Source organism: Canis lupus, chromosome 13 (genome assembly GCF_003254725.2).
Source record: "Canis lupus dingo isolate Sandy chromosome 13, ASM325472v2, whole genome shotgun sequence".
In the NCBI taxonomy this organism is placed as follows: Eukaryota; Metazoa; Chordata; class Mammalia; order Carnivora; family Canidae; genus Canis; species Canis lupus.
In genome coordinates this window covers 46,620,301-46,635,801 of record NC_064255.1, presented here as the reverse complement: position 1 = coordinate 46,635,801, position 15,501 = coordinate 46,620,301, and the positions used below count along the sequence as shown (strand labels likewise).

Sequence of the window (15,501 nt, the reverse complement as noted above, 5' to 3'; positions counted from 1 at the left end):
AACGTGCATTACCGAAGTATTTTTTTGATATCAAAATGAGACTATTTTGGATATATATAAATAAAATATAATGTTAAAACGGACTTACCTATTTATTTCTTTACTTTTTAAAATGTGGCTACTAGAGGGACGCCTGGGTGGCTCAGTGGTTGAGCGTCTGCCTTTGGCTCAGGGCGTGATCCCTGGGTTCTGGGATTGAGTCCCACATCGGGATCCCTGCATGGAGCCTGCTTCTCTCTCTCTCATGAATAAATAAATAAAGTCTTTAAAAATAAATAAATAAATAAATAAATAAATAAATAAATAAATAAGACGTGGCTGCTAGAAAACTTAAAATTCTGTATGTGGCTCACATCGTCTTTCTCATGGCCAGCTCTGCCTTCAAGGTCACCCACAGCAGGTTGGTGTCTTTGCAGAGGCCAGTGAAAGTGTTTGCATCTGGAAGTTAGTGAATCTGAGCCTGGCCCTTCTCCTTCACATAAAGGGCTTTGTACCCTGGGCCTGATTAGCTCTGTTCCATTAGCATGACTCAACACATGTAAACAGGGCAATTCAATGGATGCTTCCAGTTTTTGTTCTTTGAGTAGAAGGCCACCTGCAAAAACAGAGCCTTGTTATCTCAAAGAGCAAGGTTCTGGGTCATTATTATTTTAGAAAGTACTTTTTGTGTCTTTTGCTAATGAACTACACAGCAAGTCATCTGAAAAAGGAATTTTTAAAATATCATTTCTTTCCTGCTCACAGTGACTTTTTTCCAAGCCTCAAGTTCTGTGTCACAATATTCTTAGCCTTGACATGCATTTCTGGATTTAAGTGAAAACGGATCATAGGAATTCTCCTGGAAGGGAAATTGTTTTTGCATGAACTGAACACAAGAGTTTATTTGGTAGGCACAATAATGAAGGGCAAATTATTCAAATAGTAAAGGAATGTCCTTCAGTGAGGAAGTTAAGTGAGTTGATTGCTTTTTAAAAAATCATTGAAAAATTTTTTTAAATCATAACATCTTTTTATTATGAAAACAATGTGTGTTATTTTGAAACATTTCAAAAACAACAACAACAACAACAAAAAACAGAAATGAATAACCAACGCTCCTAATCTCACTGCCAGAGATAATCATTGTTAATACACAAATGTCTATCTTTCCATTGGAAAAAACAAAAAAAGGTCTTGGTAAGTCATAATTATTCCATGTAGGGAAAACTGGAGCAAATGCTGTTGTGGATTATTGGATAACAAATAGTAGGACATTATTTTTCAGTCAATCAAAAATAATTCTACTGGCACTCTAAATTCTCAGAAGAAAAATCCAGTTTGTATAGGTTTGGTATACAACATCCCTGTATTACGATTTAGTGGCTGGGCTGAATGTGATCTTTCAGCCCTTACTTCAATAAAACAAGAAAGATATTTACATTATACGCGTAGAAGATGTGGGTGGGCCTATCTCTGTACATTTTTTTTTCTGTTCACCAACAAGGTTGTATAAAAATATTTACTGCTTTCCTATAGGTTCATGGTGTAATGTCCACGTGGTGGACATTAGTGATGTGGTGTAATGTCCACGTCATGAGGCAGAAGGATGGATTATTCACTGGAGTTTTTACGGACCCACATTCAAGTGTTTCCCCAGCTGTGTTTACAGCTTTGGGTTTCTAAGCCTCTTGAGAAGTAATCAGTTTTGATTATCTTAAATCCCAAAGTAAATTTTCTTTTTTTGGAGATTATTCTACTTGTTAACACAGGTTAGTCTGGCCTATTAAACCATCTTTTAGTGCTGTGACATCCAAAAAGAAAGCTGTGGTTTTGCTTCGAGGAGAAAGGATGATTTGAAATATGACTCAGATTCTTCCTCCTAAGAGGTGAGGTCTCAGGACTCCTTTGTTCTTTTTTCTTTTCTTTTCTTTTCTTTTCTTTTCTTTTCTTTTCTTTTCTTTTCTTTTCTTTTCTTTTTTTTTAATCTTGTCCTACTCTGTGGTCATTTCATTGAGTAGGTCTGGTTCTCTTTAGTGTAAGTACCTTTAGGGCCAAGATTCTTACCTGATGTTGTTTTTTTATTGGTTCACAGTTTTATCACTTTGTGCATACAAGCACAGACATATATTATGTTCTCAGTAATGCTTGTTTCTTGACTGGTGAGAACTACAAGTGATATTTAAAAGCTTTGGAGATTATAACTTATAGGTGATTTCTTATCGGGTAACTTTTATAAGTGACTATGTTTAATAGTCCTTCGTTTAAACCTTAGTTAAATATTCCTTGGCTATAACTATACAATTAGCCACATGTAGAGCCAGAGAGTTGGCTAAGAGATAAGCCTCTGCCTTTTAACTGTCAGCTTGGACGGATCAATTCACACATCTGTGCCTCAGCTTCCTTATGGAAGTGATAAATAACTGATTGACTTAAGAAAGTGAATGGCATAATGACTGGCATATTGATAAGGTGTCAGTAGATGTTAGCTGCTGCTCCTACCGCCCCAGCCACTAATATCTACAACCACTACCCTCTTGACCAATGTACCCAGTCTTCCACCCACTGCGGGGGCAGGGGGAGGGTACTCTATGCTTCCAGCCTGGGATCTTTGAGAACTACCTATTATTTGGAAAAGTGAGGCAACAAGGGAACACCTGCAGAGCCGGCCAAACCAACCAGATATTCGTTTTGTGACACACGCAAGCACAGAAAATGAGATGACTGCAGCGACAGGGATCTCATAAGGTTCTTAATTTGGTCAACATGTGCTGACCTCTCACTGGTCATATGGTGCTGTCCTAAGACCTAATGCCTGCCTTTGCAGTCTTGTCTCCTGTGAACTTTTTTAAGTGTGTAGTACTTAGGAATGACCTGTGTCCATGTAGGGAATGTGTTTTCCTAGATTTCTATGGGGGAAAAAAATGAAAAGGAGCCTCATTATACACAGAACACTAGAAAAGAGAAAGGATAGGTACTGAATCAAAATGTCCAAGCCTTTGTATTAGTCAACTATTGCTAGATGATGAACCACTTCAAAACCCGGAGACTGAAACAACCACCATTTATTATTTTTCATGATTCTGGGGGTTGGTTGAGTTATTCCTCGGCAGGTTTTGTCTGGAATCACTTGTGAGACTGCCTTTAGCTGGCCTCACTCACGTGGCTGGTTACAGGCCAGAGCCTCTTCTCTTCCCGAGTCTTCTCGTTCACCAGTAGGCTGGCCTGAGCTTCTTCGCAGCATGGCCATCTCAAGGCTCCAAGCCAGCAAGAGGGGAAGCCTCCCAGGGCCTAGGCTCTGAAACTCCCACAGAGCCCGGGTCCAGCCCAGAAAGGTTTACGGGGATGGAGAAATAGTCCCTTCTTCTTGTTGGGAGAAGCATATCACACGGCACAGCATCAGTTAACCACCGCTGAATTTTAAAAAATAATGATAATAGCTTAAAACAATGAGTTTTAAATGTCTCCATAATTCATTGGAGGCCATCATCATAGTAATCTCCCTCAGCCTACGTACCACCCTTTAAATTGTGGCATTTTCTCTTTAGTGGCATGTTTAGCCCTCATTTCTTTCCACAGCTAATCACTTTGAAGTGTCATGACAAAACTAGGGTTGATGATGTGAGGAAAGAGGAAAGAGATCTCCATTTCTGTCTCACTTCAGAGTCCAAAAACAGATGAATGAATTTAGGAATGGCTCCAAAAGTCAACTTGGGATAAGATGAAGAATGTACATGTCTTAGCAGAGAAAAGGAGCCAGATTCCCAGGCAGGGCCACACCCCTGGAGTCCTCCCTGCACCTGGAGCTCCCTTTGAAGTGAAGGAAATGGCTCCACCGCAAGGAGGCTGAAGGAGACAGATGTGAGTGTGGAATGCAAGTCTAGTAAACATTCTATAAACACCAGAAGGGAAGGGACTCGGGAGCAGTAAACAGCGTGGGCTGACTAAAAGTATCTCAAGTTCGTTTTTGGCTTCTTCCTATCTTACTTCATTTTGGATCCTGAGGAAGTTCACAATTTGGACAAGTCTGTGACTCTAAGATGTATGAGCTAAAGAATTGGCCATTTCCGCAGGTACCCGTGATGGAACCCTTCACCTTCTGCCCAGAATTGTGTGATCCACTTTACTTAGGTTAACCCTGCAGCCAAGAAAGGAAGCATGGACAAGGTAGCAAGAGAGGTAGAAACATCAAAGGATAACCATTTCCAGAAGGTGATGGAGACTTTCTGAGTGCTATTTCTGAGAGGAAATGCTATGTCATGTGGGAGGGGTCTTAGAGTTAAATATAGGAACCCCAGAAGCAGAAACTATTTCTCGGGGAATGTGTTGGCATGCAGGAATACAAATGGAATAGCAAATTTTCCTGGAGAGGAAGAAGTTATCCATGAGGTACGGTCCCTCCAACTGGCCAGGTGAGTTCCTTTTGTCCAATCTGCATAGGTGATTCAGTTCAAGCAGAGGTACAAGTGTGCGGTCATACGTGAGTGGTCTTTTTGTTTTCTCCTTTTTTGGCTTGGTGCCTCCTTTTCTCTTCCACACCTACCAATTCGCAACCCACCCACCTACCCAGATAACCCATATGTATAGTCTAAGATGTGTCTTTCCTATTTTTACCAATGGTTACATAATCACATACACATGCTCACACATAACATACAAGTGATTTCTGATCATTGTTCTTTTACAAAAATAGAACCATTGTGCCTTACTCAGTCAGCAACACCTTCTGAAGGTCTTCCTGTCAACCAGCACAGCTTAGAATCATTCTCCTTAGTGGCTACATTGGCCCATCATATGGATATTCCATAGTTTACTCAGCCATTCTCCTATTCCTAGAAACACAATGTAGCTTTTGCAAACAATTTGCAAAAACAAACAAACAAACAAACAAAAAAAAACCCCATAAAACCTAAAATAACTTCTCACTCTCCAAAAAACACCTTTATGTGAACCCTTTGGTTCTGGTGACCTTGTTTCTACCCAACAGGTTCTCAGGAAAAGGACTGCTGGCCTGAAGAGTCTATGTATTTTAAATTGTAATACATATCACCTTACTATTTCCCCAAGAGGCTGTGACTTTTTGTTTTGTTTTGTTTTGTTTTTTTTTGGGTTTTGGGTTTTTTTGCTTAAGAACTTTCCTAGGGATCCATTTTTATTGGCATTTGACCCAGAATCCTACCTGTGGGCAAGGGCACAGACCTGGTCTCCTACCCTGCACTCCATTCAGTCTCTGTTAATCCACCAGCCTTACCAGTTGTCCAAAGGTAGAATGGCCAAGGGACACATTGTGCTCTCTCACCAGTCTACCAAGTCTCAGAATTGGAGGGTGGGCAGTATCTGGAATTCCGCCCATTTAGTTCCATAACAGAAAACAAGCGGATGTAGGAGGGGGGTAGTGAAGATGCTGGAGGCCATGCATCTTGCTAGGTCTTAATAGCTGTGTCTCTGGATTTGTAGGCCACTCTTCAACTTTACAGCTCTTGCATAGTTCCTTGGGGTAAGCGACCAGTGACCGACACTCCATACATATTCGACTTAAAGCTGCTGACTCGGTGCCACTTGAAGACCCACCTGGTCCTCTGGACTCATCATCACAATGATCCCATCAAAGGAAGAGCTGGGGCAGTCATATACCATCTCCCTGTTACCCTTCATCTGAAGGTCTTTAATTAATGTTTTAAGAGGGGATGACAGAGGAGCAGAGAGAGAGGGGGAGAGAGAATCTCAAACAGGCTCCATGCCCAGCACGGAGCCCAATGCAGGGTCAATTCCACAACCCCGGGATCATGACCCAAGCCGAAATCAAGAGTAGGATGCTTGACTGACTGAGCGACCCAGGCATCCGGGCTCTAACATTTCTCATTTCATTCACGCTGCATGAATTGCTCCCTTTCCTACAGCCCTGCCAGCAATAAATGTTATGGATCTTTTAAATTTTAGACAATCTGACATCTCGTTGTTAATTTAATTTGCAATCCCTTCCCTTGTGGTGAATTTGAGGTTATTTGCATGTTTCTTGGCATTTGGATTCACTTTTCTGAGTTTGGCCATTCACATTCTTTACCCATTTTCCTATTGGCTTGTTCTTGTCTCTCTTGTCAAATTATAATCTTTAAAATACGTTATAAAAACTAAATATATTGTCTGCATTATATCTATTTCTGCAAATCTGTCATAGTCAATGATATTTGTAAACTTTTGCCTTAAAAATTGTAATTTTTATAGTTAAATACACCTGTCATTTCTCTTGCAGCTTTTGACTTCTCAGTTTTTATCAGAAAACTTTTCTTGCACAAATAGTACATATAATCTACTGGATTTTCTTGCAAGAGTTTTGCTTTTTCTTTATATTTTTCATTCATATTTTTGTACTATATCCTTGGATGTGCCATAAAATTGGGATCCAATAGGGTTCTCATTTGAATATAATGGCTTCATAGAGGGTTGGAATAACTGGCAAGGAAGTCCACTGCCCTATCTCTATTTTTCCAAAATTATTTGTCTTGTCTTTGGTATTTATTTTTCTCCAGAAGCTTTAGGATCACTTTACCCAACTGCCAAAAGCAAAGACAAAAAATACCCACACTGTTGAGATTTGGGGGAATTTTATGGCATTGAGTCTTCTCATCCAAGAATTTGGTATATCTTTCCATTTCTTCATTTCTCCTTTTACATATTTTAGTATGACCTTGTTGTTTATTTCCTTTTTTTGTTAAATCTAAGTATTTCACAAGGGTTTCTTTTTCACTGTTTTAAATGGATTTCTTCCATTCCTGTTCTTATTGCCAGAGTAAAGAACAAGCTACTGATTTTGTTTTCATATTTTTAGATCCATCTACTTCACCAAATTCTCTTCTTAATTCTGGGAGATTTTTACTAGATTCCTTTGGGTTTTCTAGGTTTACAATCATGTCATCCACAAAAAAAAAAAAAAAAAAAAAAAAAAGTTTGTCCTCTTCTTTTCCAATGTTTTTTCCAGTTTCAAAATTTGTTCCCATAAAATTTCATATTATGTTCTTTTAATCCTTTTGGTCATTTTAATCTGTTCTTTTAACTCCTTGATCTTTTATAATTTTGCTTTTTCTTCTTTTTAAAAATCAAGCTTATCTAGTAAATGTTTGCATTTTTAATATAACAAGATTTTAAATTTATTTACATATTCTACTACTTTTTTTACTTCTTTAAGATTCTAACTTTATTAATTACTCTTTTGTTTTCTTCTTTTTTTGATAATTTCTTAAAATGTGGTTTTAGTTTCTTTATTTCTCGTCTTCATTCTTTCACAAGGACATTTTGACTATATAATTTTTGATACAACCTTCGTAGAGCCTTAGAGTATATTATAAAATTCTCTTTTTGTAGCTTTTATGATGGCCAGTGATTTCCCTTTAATTTCTTCTTTTAGCCAAATGTAATCTAAGAATTTCTTAATTTCCAAGTAGTCCATTTTTTGGTCATTTTAAAATATTTTCTTTCTTATGTAGTGAATTAGGATCAGACTGCATAACCTATAGAATTTTTACTCATTGAATTTGCTGAAGTTTTCTTTGCAGCCAGGTATAAATGTTCATAAATGTTTCACAGACATGGAAATTGTATCAGGAATGTAGGATTTGGGCCAATTATGGTGTTGGAAGGCAGCATGGTATAAAGATCGAAAGCAAAGACTTCAGAGAAAATGTCTACTTCCAAATCTTCACTTTACCCTATGGTTATGAGCATACTTGTAAGATATGAATGATAATAATGTCAACTTCATAGAGTTCTTATGAGGATTACATTATTTAATATTAGTAAGGTATTTAGAATGGAAATAAGCAATAACAAGTGCTACATAGTTATTATGTAAATAAAATAATCAAGTCTATGTCCTTCTTTCTTTCTTTCTGCAGAATTGTCCAATACAGTCCAAAGAGATATATCAAGTTAATATAAGTTTTTTTGGGGGGGCGGGGGCGGGGAATGGCTTGTGGGTTAAAACAGTATCCTCTTGCTATTTTCTTTTTTAGTTAAATTTTAAATTATTAAAATGATAAATTTTTAAATGTAAGACTTCCTTGGCTTTCTAAAATTGTATATATTCTTTTTTTTTTTAATTTAAGATTTTATTAACTTATTTAAGAGCAAGCCAGTGGTGGTGGGGGTCAGGAGGGTGGTCAGAGGGAGAGAGAATCTGAAGCAGACTCAGCACTGAGCATGGAAGTCAATACAGGGCTTAATCCCAGAACCCTGAGATCGTGACCTGAGCCAAAACCAAGGGTTGGATATTTAACCAACTGAGCCACCCAGGCACTCATAACTGTATATTTTCTTTTTTCTTTCTTTCTTTTCTTTCTTTCTTTTTCTTTCTTTTTCTTTTTTTGGCTTTTATAACTTTTTTGTATTTTTATCTTTTGCATATTTTTTTATTGGAGTTCAATTTCCCACCATATAGCATAACACCTAGTGCTTATATTTTCAATGTTCATCCTACACTCTGGATTTTTCTTATCCTTGCTACTTGTGTTTTTACACTTGACCACACTTAAATAAAAAATTTTGCTCTTTTATAAATTGGTCCAAATCTCATTCTTCCTTAACTAAGTTGCCTTTTCCCCCAAATAACACATAAATAACTATTCTTACTATATTTTAGAATGCTAGATTTTTTTTTTCAGGGTAGTTTGGGCAAGATAAAGTAGCCCATGAAATCAGATTGGATTAGAGGAGTGTGTGCTCCCAAAATGGTGTTGTGTCCTGACTTCCACGGTCCATTTATTTTCATCATTTCCAGTGCTTTTTTTGTTTTTAATGTACAAATCCAAGTTTCTGTCTCATATTCCTTTTGTTTAAAGAAATTCCTTTAAAAGTTCTTGGAGTTCTTGTCTATTGGTAATGAATGCTTTCAATCTTTGATTATCTGAAAAAGTCTTAATTTCCCTTTACTTGAACAGCTTTTCGCTGCGTATAGAAATTTGTGTTTACAGTATTTCCTTTTCAGTATTTGAAAGGTGTTCTTCTATACCCTTTGGCTTTCACAGGTCCTGCTGTCTTTCTCATCTTCCTTCCACACGTCTGAACCATTAGGAAGGCCTTCTCTCATCTTCTACCCTGCCCCAGTCTTTCTTATGAACACCTGGTGTGGTCTGTGGAGAATAGCCTGTGATTGAGTGTGAATTTTCCTTTTATCTGCAGCTCCCAGGATTGCTATGCTTTCCTGATAGCCCAAACTTGACTTCAGAAATTGTTTGCAAATTTTAGCTGAAGGTTTCTTACCTACTTTTATGAAAAATCTGTCTCCCTTCCATACTCTGCTTCAGATTAGCTAGTACTCATTTTATTTCTCCTTCGAGATTAGATTTCAGGCTAGTTGGTTGCCCTACAACCTCAGCTCTTTAATGGAACCCAGAAGAGTTATAATTGCATAGATTATTCTGCTTTTCCTTTTTCTTAGGAGGTGAGGTTTCCTCCAGATTTTTACTTTTTTTTTTTTTTAAGATTTTATTTATTTACTAATGAGAGACACACAGAGTGAGAAGCAGGCTCCTCTCAAGGAGCCCGATGTGGAACTTGACCCCGGGACCATTATCATGCCCTGAGCCAAAGGCAGATGCTCAACTGCTGAGCCACTCAGGCGTCCCCAGATTTTTACATTTTAAGAGAAATCCATTTACTGAGATTTTAAGATTAATTGACAAATATTATTATTTAATCTATAAATCTGGCCCAAAAATGCAGTTCCTTTTTATAGTACTTTTATAACTTAATTTATTAAATTTCCTTAAAATCTTCAACTGCACTATAAATTATGTGATAATAAAGATAGTATATTAAATTTTCTTCTTAAGCATGCCAACTATCTATTATAGTAGATTGTATTTTCCAGAATGGCTACCATACCATGATTCCTATCCCATATGTTCTCTGTGTGAACTTGCTCCTTTCCATCAAGAGACACTATTTTTCTATCCCTTTAAATTTGGGTGGCCCTTGTGACTCCTTCTGCCACTAGAATATGGGAGAAGTTATGCTAATTCAGTTCTAGGCATGGCCCTTAACTCTTGTCAGCTTCCACTTCACTAGGTTAATGGGAACTCCCAGTCCTGCAGTGATTTTATAATCTAGGTTTCCTGGATCCTCCCTTAATTCTCTGATGAGTAATGCAAATCATCCAGGGGCTGTGAGGAGGGTTAAGTAGTTTTAGCATTTGTTTACAGTCAACTCCCCCTTTTTTTTTTTATTTGGTTCTATTATCAATTATTTTAATATTTTTTCATCAACTCCTAATAGATCATTAAATTACCTCTCATTAATTTTGCATATCTCTTTTGGCCCGCTTTTGTGGTCACAACTCCAAAGTCATTTTAGTGACAGCCTGAAGTTACCCACCGGAATTGTACTTTTTAAAAAATCAAGTTGTTATTCTATTTCTAATTGTGTTTGTTTTATATAGTTAGATATCTGATATTTGATGCATACTTTGATGTTTAATGCAACCTGCTTAGGACTATTATATCCTCTTTATAAAAAGTGTCTTTTATCATGGTGGAGTGTCTTTTTCTTGCCTTATTTAATGATTTTAATTTTAACTCCATTTTTGCTGATGTTAATATCCTATTTCTGACCTATTCATCTTTGCATTCTTCTCTTTTCCTGCCCTTATTCTCATCACATTAATCCCATTTAGTTGAATTTTGTGTATGAAAGCCTCTGCTATTTGCTTATTCAGCAAATACTTATTGAGCACCTTACCATGGCCTAGACTCTGTTTTAGACATTGATGTATAAAACCAAGATGCTTGCCCTCAAGAAAATCTATAAGAGCAGACAGAAAATAAACAATATGCATAATAAATAAGCAATAATAACAAAGCATTTTGGAAGTACCAAATGCCATGGAATAAAATGAAAGTAGAGCAGCGTATGTAGGATCGGGAGCAGAAGGGGGAAGTTTGCAACTGTAAATAGAGTGGTCCCAATAGGTCCCATTGAAAGGGTGACATTTGAGGAATAATTCAAGGAGGGAAGTAGCCAGCCAGGGGAACACCTGAGGAAGAGTATTCCAGGCAGAAAGAATAGCCAATACCAAGTTGTAAAATAGAGTATGTTTGGTGTATAAAAGGGAAAGCAAGGAAGCCAGTGTGGCTGGAGTAGGTAGGGTAAAGGGAAAGTAGCAGATTAGGACTGAGCATCATCATGGATCAGGCGATAGGGACATCATTGGTAACTTGGCTGAGTATGCACGGTTTTGAAGAAATGGAAAGGAAATGCCATGTTCTTCATTTAGCACGATGGTGGACATGCTTAACTCTATTTCTTCTAATTTCGTTATTAGTGATTTGACTTTTTTTTCCCACTTTTTCTTTTTCCTAATTGTTAAAAGTTTGACCATTCTTGGAGGCAGGATATCCCCAGTCTGAATTTCTTGCATTTTCTGATCTCTAGCCTAATCTCATATCTGTCTTTGCCCGACACAAGAAGAGACAGGGAATTTTAGCCATTCTTTCCTGTAGGCCCTGGGCACGGAAGAAGGAAGAGGGCTGTGTGTGGCTTTGGGCCACTGTGGCAGTCTGGGCAGGAAACAGGTGTCATGGTCATAGCAGGTCATCGAAAACAACTTCCTAAAGGGGCCATTCCGAAGGTGAGCACAGGGATAGTGTAGTACTCAGTGCTAGTAAGAGTGTGTATTTCAGTGGGAGGGGTGGAGCCATTACCACACAGGAGAACAGAAGCAATGACTAGAACTCAGAGTTTGTGCCCTGTTGGAAAATCAGCCACCTCATTAATGTGAAAGGGACTTTATTTTTATTTTAAAGATTTATGTATTTATTTTTTTAGGGTGAGAATGGGGAGGAGGGGCAGAGGGAGATGGAGAGTGAGAATCTCAAGCAGACACCCTGCTGAGCATGGAGCCTCAAATGGGGCTTGATCTCACAACCCTGAGATCATGATCTGAGCCAAAACCAAGAGTCAGATACCTAACCGACTGAGCCACCCAGGTGCCCCCTGGAAGAGGAGTTTAAATGCACATGAGATAGCATGTCACTTCCCCTGGAATTCTATATGTTCATAGCATCATCTTTTCTAGTTTCCTGTCCTTGCATCACTCTTCTTGGGAGGGATGACAACCTGCCATCCCCACACAAGAAGCTCAACCCATCCCAGACATGAGCACACATCTTTAGTCTGAGAATTTACTTTCTAGTTCATTATATGAAAGATAAGTTACTCTGTCTCAGACTTTGGACTGATATTCATAACTTACTTTTAGTTATGAAAAACAAACAAATCCATCTAATCTGTTTTCCAGATATCAGATATTCTTTGGAGATCTAGTTAAACTGGTCCTGAACTCCAGTACAACTGCCTGTGAAAATTCAGTCCTCACCTTAATAGCTATGCGTTCCTGGGTCACTTTCTCTTGCTTCTTCCTGACTCCACATTCCCACATTGGCATGGGCTCTGCTAGCTCTGCTTCTTGTCTACCAGGCTTTTAAGTCTAGAAATTTCACCAGTTTTCCCCCAAACATCTTCATTACTTTAGCATTTGTGACTATAAAAATTTTAATAATAGGTCACATTTCAAGGTCTCAGTTCATTTTTTCTTCAACCCTTTCCTATTTAAGGAGGGAATACTGTATTTAGGATAAAAGAATAAATAAGGAGTATACCAGCTTTAGTTGCTGTTATATTGTTAGTGGGGCAATGGGAAGAGAGTAATGTGCATTCTTTTCTAGGAAGAATAGAACAAAAACCAGCAGCTCATTGGCAACTTTGATTGGATGAACCATCAGCTTAATAAACTATCCTCCAACAAATTCATAGAACAACAACAGTTCCCTTTGTTTCTGCACCACTATCTATAAGAATTGTTAATATGTGTGAGAGGCCTGTGTTACAGCGAGAAGGCCATCAGAAATAAATTTTTAATTTGTGAAATCATTGGCAAATATTCCAGGTAGTATGATAGCCCATGTAACTGGGGGTTGTTTTGAAAACATTAAGAATCAGTACAGCTACAGGCATCAACCAATAATAGAGTAGACCAGTCAGATAAGGTGTCAGGAGTAATTACCTGGAACAGCCACATGGTGGATGCCCGCTTACCTTACCTCTGACCCAATAGCAATTCTGCTAATTCACATCATTTTGTGCCCAAATGTTTCTCTTCTCTTTCCCTTTCCAAACTGAACTTTGTGCATCACACACTTATTCAACAAAGACATTATTACATTTTTTCAGGTGCTCTTCCAATCTTTACTTAGCTCCAGTCCCATTGTCGTCCACATAGGTATTATCCCTAATAAAGTCCTTGCATGTTTCATCATATCTTGGCATCTGTTTCTCTCAGGAGCGGACAAACTCCCTAATGGTTGTATCAAGATCACAGACAGCAGAGTTCACTCTTTACATTTGGATTTATCCTGGGATCACTGCAGAAGTTAATTTCATTTCCATCATTTTTGACGCGTACATTGGCAGACCCTGATTTTTACTTCTCATTCTGTCCCTCGTTCCATTGACCAGCAGAATCCTAAGGCTTCCTAATGAGGATCCACTTTTGCTTTTCTATGAAATCTCATGTGATCATTTCCAGGGGAGGAATATGGTACTGATAGAAGACAGCCAGTCAAGCAGGGATAAAGAGGGTAAGTGGTATACGGATTCTATAGAACAGGGAGAATTGTGTGAGAAGGGGTGGGTTAGGGAGAAATAATGGTTTAGAGAGTTTGACTTTGAGAAGACTGACACTTGGGACTGACCTGTCAGTGACCTCTTGCATGTGGTTCCTGGTTCCTTCGTCCTGGAGAAGATGCTACCTTGAAATGGGTTGAAGGCAGAGCAGGAACATCATAGATCTTATTCCAACTTCAAGTTCAGAGTTGGTGTATGCAGCAAGCCCGAGGGGCAGAGATGAGGAAGGGACATCCTAGCACCACTGTTGTCCCTCTGCCAAAACTTTGCAGCTACATGATGTTGAAGAATGAGCATCTCGCAGTACACCTAGCTTGCTGCCGCATTCACACCGTAGTCACAGCTGTGAGTTTATTGGGCAGATGGAACATGAACAGTGTTGATCCAGGTGCAGCCAAATCACCTACAAGGGCTGGCCACCCTGGGGAGACACTTAAGTGAGAGTCACCTAACATGGGGGTGTGAATATGCCTGCAGCAGGACATGTCAAAGCTGTACTTCCAGTCCACCTCCTGGGGCAACTCAGAGAAAGTGAGATTGGACTGGAAGGGTGACCTCTCCCCTTGCCAAAGGACCACACCACTTCAGGGGGACAGCCTGAACCAGAAGAACCAGCCTGGCCACCCTGAGCTGATGGCCTGCATTGATATTGACAAAGCCTCAAATTAAGACGGTACAAACAGGGAACTTGGAAACCTAGGGCCTCTGTTACCAAGACCAGTTAATAACACTGCTCCTGGCTCTTAACTCTCCATAAATGCCGAGTGAACTGAGCTGAAGGGATTTGAATGCAAAATGCAGACCTCTTCTCAGACATTCTCATCTCCCAGGGGCGAGGGATGATTTCCTGCTGTCTTACCTGTACTTTGGCCCCTCAGTTGCAGTTGAAGTCAACATTTCCAATTCAGGATGAGTTAAGCCACTCAGTAATGGAGGACTCCAGGAAAGGTGTATAGTGATAACAACCCCACAGCCTCATAATTGGCAAAGGACAGTAGGTTCAAGTATTCATTATTCTGTGATAATCTAAACTTTGGACTGGAAACGCAGCTTCCATGCTGACTTTGGGAAGAGATGACCGCTCCTGCTGCAGAGTACCCAGGACTGGACGTGGGGAAGCCCTCCCCGCACATCATCCCAGCCCAGGTGCACTGCTCCACCTCACGGCTGCTTCATGACCACCAGGAAGTCTACCCTTGTTAACTCCAGGCACCTTGTCATGGAGAAGTGACAGGTAGCCATGGAATTCAGCTCTAAGAAAGGCCTGAAAAGGCACCCATCCAGGTTCATCATCCAAGTTGAAAAGGAGCGTCTTCACCTGCTCATGATTCGAGAAAAGTCACATGAACTTCCCATTGTTGAGACTCTTAGTCAGAATCTGACCATGAGTCCATCTCCTCATTAATGGTGAGTGGTCTTCATCATATTCTCTTTCTTATATTCTTTAATTCAGGAGAACTAAAGGACAGGCTTCTTGGCTCTGATCCTCATTTTTGAGGACCTGCTCTTTCTTGGACGGAAGTGAAATTTCATTGAGAAAGAAAATGCTTCCCCACCGAGAAAGTTGGCTTCCTCTGTGTTTATCACACCTGAGAAGGCCAAGCAATACGATTCCCCTCTTGATTTTGCCTTTTCCACTCCATCTCACAGGGACATTTTTTGGAGGGGTGTGTATTTGTAAACACTTTATGTTACTAGTTATTAAGAATTTTCAGACTCCCTCAGGATAAAGTTTGGAGAAGTCAGGCTCTTGGGCCTGGACTCTATAAGACAGCAGAAAAGACAGCAAATCCGTTGGAGGGTCACGGTGAAGAAAATGGTAATTTGTCCTCCATGAAGGATTGACGGCTC

General features: G+C 39.2%; 1 protein-coding gene across 2 annotated transcripts in view; it reads left to right on the top strand.

Annotated features, from left to right (window-relative positions):
• The window catches only part of LNX1 (ligand of numb-protein X 1), a 174,934-nt gene that overhangs the window by 32,219 nt on the left and 127,214 nt on the right, over positions 1–15,501 (top strand). Inside the window, exon 2 of one of the 2 annotated variants that reach the window (XM_049092958.1) lies at positions 13,307–15,057. The exons of the other annotated variant lie outside the window; for it this stretch is intronic. The gene's annotated coding sequence lies outside the window, so the exon portion shown is untranslated. The remainder of the gene's footprint in view (positions 1–13,306; positions 15,058–15,501) is intronic. 2 annotated transcript variants of the gene reach the window in all.